This window comes from Phytophthora infestans, genomic scaffold (genome assembly GCF_000142945.1).
Source record: "Phytophthora infestans T30-4 supercont1.2 genomic scaffold, whole genome shotgun sequence".
Classification (NCBI taxonomy): domain Eukaryota; phylum Oomycota; class Peronosporomycetes; order Peronosporales; family Peronosporaceae; genus Phytophthora; species Phytophthora infestans.
This window is the reverse complement of record NW_003303757.1, coordinates 1,889,834-1,896,377: the sequence shown is the minus strand read 5'-3', so window position 1 is coordinate 1,896,377 and position 6,544 is coordinate 1,889,834.

Genomic DNA, 6,544 nt, shown 5'->3' with positions numbered 1-6,544 from the left:
GGATATGAAGGCCGATCCACCAAGGGGCCAGTTGGCTCCGCCGGGAGCTCCACCTCTCCGAGAGATTCGATCTCGGTAGTCGCCTCGTACACCAGATTCTGCCATTCTCTGTAGCGGCGGGATCCCACTGACACATATCCAGGTCGCCTAGGGATACCGTCCTTCGCCAACCATCGTCCGATCTCCTCATAATGGTCCAGTAATAGTCTCTTGTCGCTGACGTTCATGACCTGGAGGTATTGCGATCGACCTGGTCCTTGGATTACGGTAGGTACCCATTTCTCGCCCCGAGTGACCCACAGTTTCTCATGTTCCACCCACTTGAACCGGTCTGACAGCTCCCAAGTTTCCCCGGGCTCGATCCAGGTGGTCTTATCCGCCCTTATGATCCTCATCTTCGCTCCATACAACGGCCGCCGTCCGCTGAGCTGGATCCGCATCTCGTCAGGGAAACAAAGTGTCCCATCCGCCAGATCCAACCTCACTCCGGCTGGCACCATGAAATCCATCCCAAGGATGGCGTCTTGACCAGCGAGATCCTCGACCCAAATGTCAAACCAATACACCAAACAACCTGCCAGCGTGATCTTAATTTCGCGTTCTCCCGTTTGTACGGTATACGCCTTCACCAATCCCAACACAATCTTGGATCCGACTCCCATCCACTTGGCACCCAACCTTACGAGCAAAGGCGGTATCTAATATAGACACCTCGGCACCACTATCTAGGAGTAGGATTGCTTTTTCATTGTTGATCTTGCCCCCTACCTTGGCTTGTCTGAACCACTTTCCTGGGGCATGGTACTTCCAGTATCCACGGGACCAACCGGTTAGCAGATCCATGGATCCAACATCCTCAGATCCACGGGATCCAGTGACCTGACAGACCTTAGGTGGATCTGCAGTGACCTCACCCTTGGTAGGCTCGAACCATCGACCATGTTGGCGCTTCTCCCAATAACCACGTGCCTCTCCCCTTTGTAGATCCAGGGTTGAAGAGACTTCGGATCTGGCAAACTCATCCACTTGGCGCAAACTAGAGATCTTGGCAGCTGACACTTCATGTAGATCACGTGTATTATCGAATGGATCTAGGGTCCTGCTACCTGGATCGAGCGATGTCTTGTTCACAAATGCATAAATGCAGTACCTAGAACGCTCGGCTCGTACCGGATTCAAACCCGGCGAGCGTCCTAGTTTAACATCTTCTCGGCCACTTCTGGCAACATCCCTCGGTGCTTGACTGGATCAAACCATTGGCGGATCTGGTTGTAGAATTCTTTCATCGGGCACTTGCCGACGTCGTGAATCTCGCCACACGTAGAAGCAATGATCCCCGGGATGACCTTTCTTGCCACACTTCTCACAGACCAGATGTTTCCAGCATCCAGATTCAGTGTGCTTCCGGGATCCGCACTGTGAACACCTGACTTGTGCTGCCCCGTCCATGAGATCTCGGGATCTGTACATCCCACGGTCCCCGGGTACGGTATCCCCCGGTCGAGAGTTGTCTCCTGTCTTCGCCGTTCGATCGTTGGACGCAGTGAGACAGACTCGACGGTAATCTTCAGGGTCGGAGTCCGAACCGTCGGATCCTGATTCAGTTCCTGAGTCGGGCGCCGTGACTTGGTGGACACGTCGAGCTGGGGCCGTAGGCGTCGGAGCCTTTTGGCGATACTTGCCGGATCCGACCGCCGCCTTCTTCTGGCGGTGTTTCGCGCGATCCACCGCCCGCAGCACTTCCTCAAGCTCGTCTGCGTCGGGAAGTCGTAACAGGGTCAGCCTGTCGGCCAGATCCACGTCTCCCAACGTCTCGATGAATGATCCACGTGTTCCCGCAGTACCTTGGATCCCCCATCCTTGATCTTCAACTTGGCCTGTAGACCGGCCACATTTAGTCGATGTAGGTATTCTAGCGGGGATTCATCCGATCTGCGGCGAGCGTGGTAGTATTGTCGTGCCACCGACACTCCCAATCCACAGTACTGGGTCTGGAAACTGCGCAGCAAATCTGGCCACTTGTTCCTGGTTGATCTGCCCAGCTGCCGATACCAGTTCCTGGCTGGCCCCGCTAGCAGATCCGCAAAGGTCAGACACTTCTCAGCATCCGACGCTTGGTCTCTCATAAGGGCCGACTTGACTTTTGCTGATCCATGTTCTCGCTCGGTCCTCATCTGGATCTTTGCCCGTGAACTCCTTCAGATCCGATATGGCTGAGATCCGTACCCTCTGGATCATGGACGATCCACCTGCCCCGGCTGTGGCTGTTGCTACCACTGCTGACGAAGTGGATGGGCCAACCAGATCATCTGGGTCGAACTCATCATGGGAGTTGTCTCCCTCCACTGACTCCATCTCCACGTCTCGTGCTCCATGTTCGTGGAGCACTTGCACTTGTGGCACGGGCGCTCTTATACCCTGTTCGGCCAGGAAACGACTCATCGCAGCTTCGAAGTGTCGCTGCAGGGTGCCCGAGGAAGTGTCGGAAGAGCCTGTGGCCGTCTGGTCCACTGGCGAGACCGGATCCGTGAGGCGATTACCTTGAGCCCGATCTGACGATAATCCCACTGGCTTCTTGCCGGATCTGGCTCGATCGTGGCTGGATCGTGTCAGATCACGCGTAGGGCCTACTGGATCCCGAGTCTTCGCGTTCAGAAGGACTTCCTGTCCCCGGATCCTCGCCCGCGCTTCCAGCATGGATGCCCCGGAGGGTCCTAAAGTCATGCGTCGTGGTTCGGACGACGTGTCTGACTCATCCTCAGCGGCGGATTCGTAGTTCGAGGACGCAGCTTGGCTGACCCTCGGCGACGACACCGGATCCATAGTGCGCGACCTTTCTCCGGTGATGGACTTAACTCTGGCAAAGAGGTCCCGCGTCGCGGATACTATGAGATCCAAGTCTAGCTCGAAGATATCCTCTGCGTCGAACACACCAGCTACGATGCCTGACTCCGTAAGCAAACGTAATAGATCTTTGACTGCCACCAACTTGTTCGCCGTTTTCGTTGGTGCTCTCACCGGTTCCCTTGTATCTTCGATCTGTCGTGGATTCAGGATCCGCATGACAGGATCTTAATGCAGGAAGTCGCGTAAAGCTTGGTGGCGATACACAAACTCGAGATCCTTGTCTGACCAGCTTGACCTGGATCCAGCTTGGTCTTCTTCCGACTCTGGAGCTTGCATCTACTTCCGCGTTGTCTTACTCGTTTTCGTATTCTTTCTCGTTTCTTCGACTAGCGGGGTTGGGTTTAGGTACAGTGTTGGCTTAACCGTTGAATCTGCAAATGCATAACGTTTCGCCTTCACTTTTCCTTGTTTTGTTAGCGGATCTTGACTTGCGTCAAGATCCGCAGGGGTCCCCGAGGGGACCTGGGGAGGATAGAGAGGTTTTTCTCCTAGATCCGGATCCGGATCCACCTCTCTTCCGTCGACAGAGTTCCTCCCAAAACTCCATCGATCCGCGGATCTTGTTTCATTCAGCAGCGTCTTCGTCGATCCGACCTCCGACGACGCCTCTTCCCCTGGCTCAATCTTCACTTGAGCATCTTCTTGGGACTCACGGTGAAATCCCGAGTCACCAAAAGATCCGGGCACGCGCATTATTGTGGTGTAGCGGGATCAGCAAAATCTGCGAGATTGCCAGATCCAACTTACCAACTGCGCCCAGACACCGACTAACGGAGGGGGTCCCCCGATGATCCGTGTTCTGCTGAACTTTCCTCACCTTGTGTACCCGTCGGTAGGACGGGATCTTGCTCTCTCGGTAACTTCCGAAGAGTTCAAGTGGTGAAGCTTGAGTGTCTTGGCGAGACGTGGGGATGGGGGTGGAGCAGCAGTGGAAAATCTTCACTCTGCGTCCGTGGATGGTTCCGTATCCTAAGCGAATATTCGAGCTTATGGATCCGGGGCCTAGATCGTGGATCTGGCCGTAGGGTTGCCTTGCGGGTGTGTTCCCTTGCCTTTGTGTTGTCCTTTAAGTCGTACTTGCCGCCTCCTGTGACGGGATCTTGAGAGTTGAGAGCCCCTAGGGTGTAACCGACCAAGTAGTAAATTCGGTTAACCTGTCGGATCTGCACAAGTAAAGGAAAAGCTCACTAGGTTGTAGGATCTGGCCAATGTATTATCCAGTTATCACTACCAACACTAGATTCGCGATTCCCAACCTTCTCGGAGCTCGTACGGCCAAATGTAGTTCCGGTTCTTGAGGGCAGGAAGGCACTTGCGTGATACTGTGCAAATTGAGTTCTGTATTGATATTTAAGCCTATACCTGCCTGGATTTCTACCTTCTATGTCTTTCATCTGCTAATCCCTTACCAGGCTCGGCTGCATGTCCCTTCTTCCCTTGACCCATCATCCCAGCTGTGTTATCTTCAGATCCACCGGATATATGACGTAATCATCATGGTCACCCTATTATGGGTACACTCATCCGGATCCAGGTCGCTTGGATCCACCTCACTGTAATGGTACACTCGCCGTGGATCCGAGCTCTCCAATCATCCAACATCATCTCGCAACCATCTGTGATCTCCGTTGTCCCACGAAAGTTCGAGATCCACTGTATCCCTCATCCCTATACCCTGGATCCAGGTCCCTCCAGGCGGGATCCTCCCTCCTTGGATACGAACTCGGAAGTATGGGATCCGGGGTACCTCGCGGTGGATCTTGACTCTTCATTAGCCGTGGCTACTAGATCCACCGTCAGAGGGCACCGACCATCCTTCCTTCATAGGATCCACACTCGATCCACTCTTGTATAGTATATCCCATATCCATCTTAGTGAATCCAGGTAAGGGTGGATCCGAGGTAAGTCTTGGTGGATCTTGCCTTCTCGTACATCGCTCATATCAGATCCATCGTCATTCCATACGGGGTGCTGCTCGCCATGGCTAATCCACCACAGGCAACTTGCACCCGTGCCAAACAACCCAAATCCTCTATAATCACTTGAAATTGTCACTGATTCGGGATAGTGACCCCGCGTCAGGACCATTCTCTTATTTCTGAGAAAGCACTTCACCACAGTGGCGCGAGAAGCACACACCGAGCAGCCTCCACGTTGTCGACGAACAACTGTTCTTTCTGAACAAGGGCTCGTTCATAGATGCCCCTAGAAGTGTGGCCGCCCACAAGGCCACGAGGAGCGACAAGAAGCTCTAAGAAGAGGTCAGCCCCAGAGCTCTCCTCGGGAGGCCAATACCCTCTTGAGTTGATGGCAGCTCCCTGGCTGACGGGTGCCGCCACCGAACCCCCACGCACACGCTGGGCAGCTTGGAAATCCTCCTGCTGCTGGTCGAGGTCATTCGAGACCTCCCGGGGCTCAACAATGGCACCCTCCTCTTCCTCTTCTTCCTCCTTCTCCTCCTCTTCATCCGAGGAGCCGAAGAGACTCTGATAGGAGCGTCGAGTCTCCTTCTCCTCGCGGAGTGGAGACTTAGAGGCGGTACGCTTCTTTGAGGATTTGGCGCCTTCGGCTTTAGAGGCCTTAGCGCGCGCAAGACCCTCGGCAAGCGAGAGACGTTTGCGAGGACTCCCTTCCTCATCGCCACCGGCTTTGGGAGTGCCCTTAGCCTTAACGGCCGGACTCTCAGAGCGCACAGAGGTCCCGGGACTGTGATCACCGTGATCACTAGCGGACGACTGCACGCTGTCTTCTTTGTGCTCACTGGGCACTGGGCTGTGCCCTCCCACAGAGCCCGCAGGAGCATCATGAGTGCTCTCGAACTCGGCATCGTCCTCACTGCCCGAGTTGAACTCATGTTCTACGAACCGAGGGTTCGGACTATTGTCTGAAGACGAGGGCGACGGACTGCGGCGCCTGCTTGCGCGCTTGTCCGCAGCCGCGTCACCCGAGGATCCGATCGCCTCGGAGGACACCTGAGTAGCCTCCTTGAGTGCAGAGCCTTTGCCGTGAGGCTTAGTGCTCTTGGCCTGCGCCTTACCGGCTGCAGCCTTGGAGCGTGTCTTAGCACCGCTCTTAGCAGTGCCACGAGGCATGTTAACGGTCGAAGTGGAGACCTTGACGAAGAGCGCACAGGTTGCTGCTCGAGGCTCTAACTGTAAAGTGAGCCTCCGCCGCGCTCGCGCGGCCGAGTCGATGGTTTTCGACTTTGAGAATGAGAGTTTGTGACGAACATCTCTTCATTCTGATTGGTCGGTAAACCGAACCTAAGTGGGGGAGGATGTAACGGGGTACGTAGCACTAAGTGTACCCTGGTTACATGAAGTGTGACACTTCACACTTCAGGAGTATGACATGTCATACTCCGGGATATTTGGTACAAGGTACCAAGGTCATTCAAAACCAACCATTGGTTAAATGACATTGCATTTCTATAGGTAACTGATAGTTTGTATTAACCACAAACTTAACCTACCTATAAATATACTCAGTTTACAATCTACCTTATTTAGGTCACTTCGCTCTCTTTAATTAAAGAGGGGACCAGTGAACTGCCGTTCACTGAGAGTTTGTATACTCTCGGAAGATAACTTCCTCTAGCGCAAGGTGCTGTGTGACCCCAGTCACAGCAACCAAGCG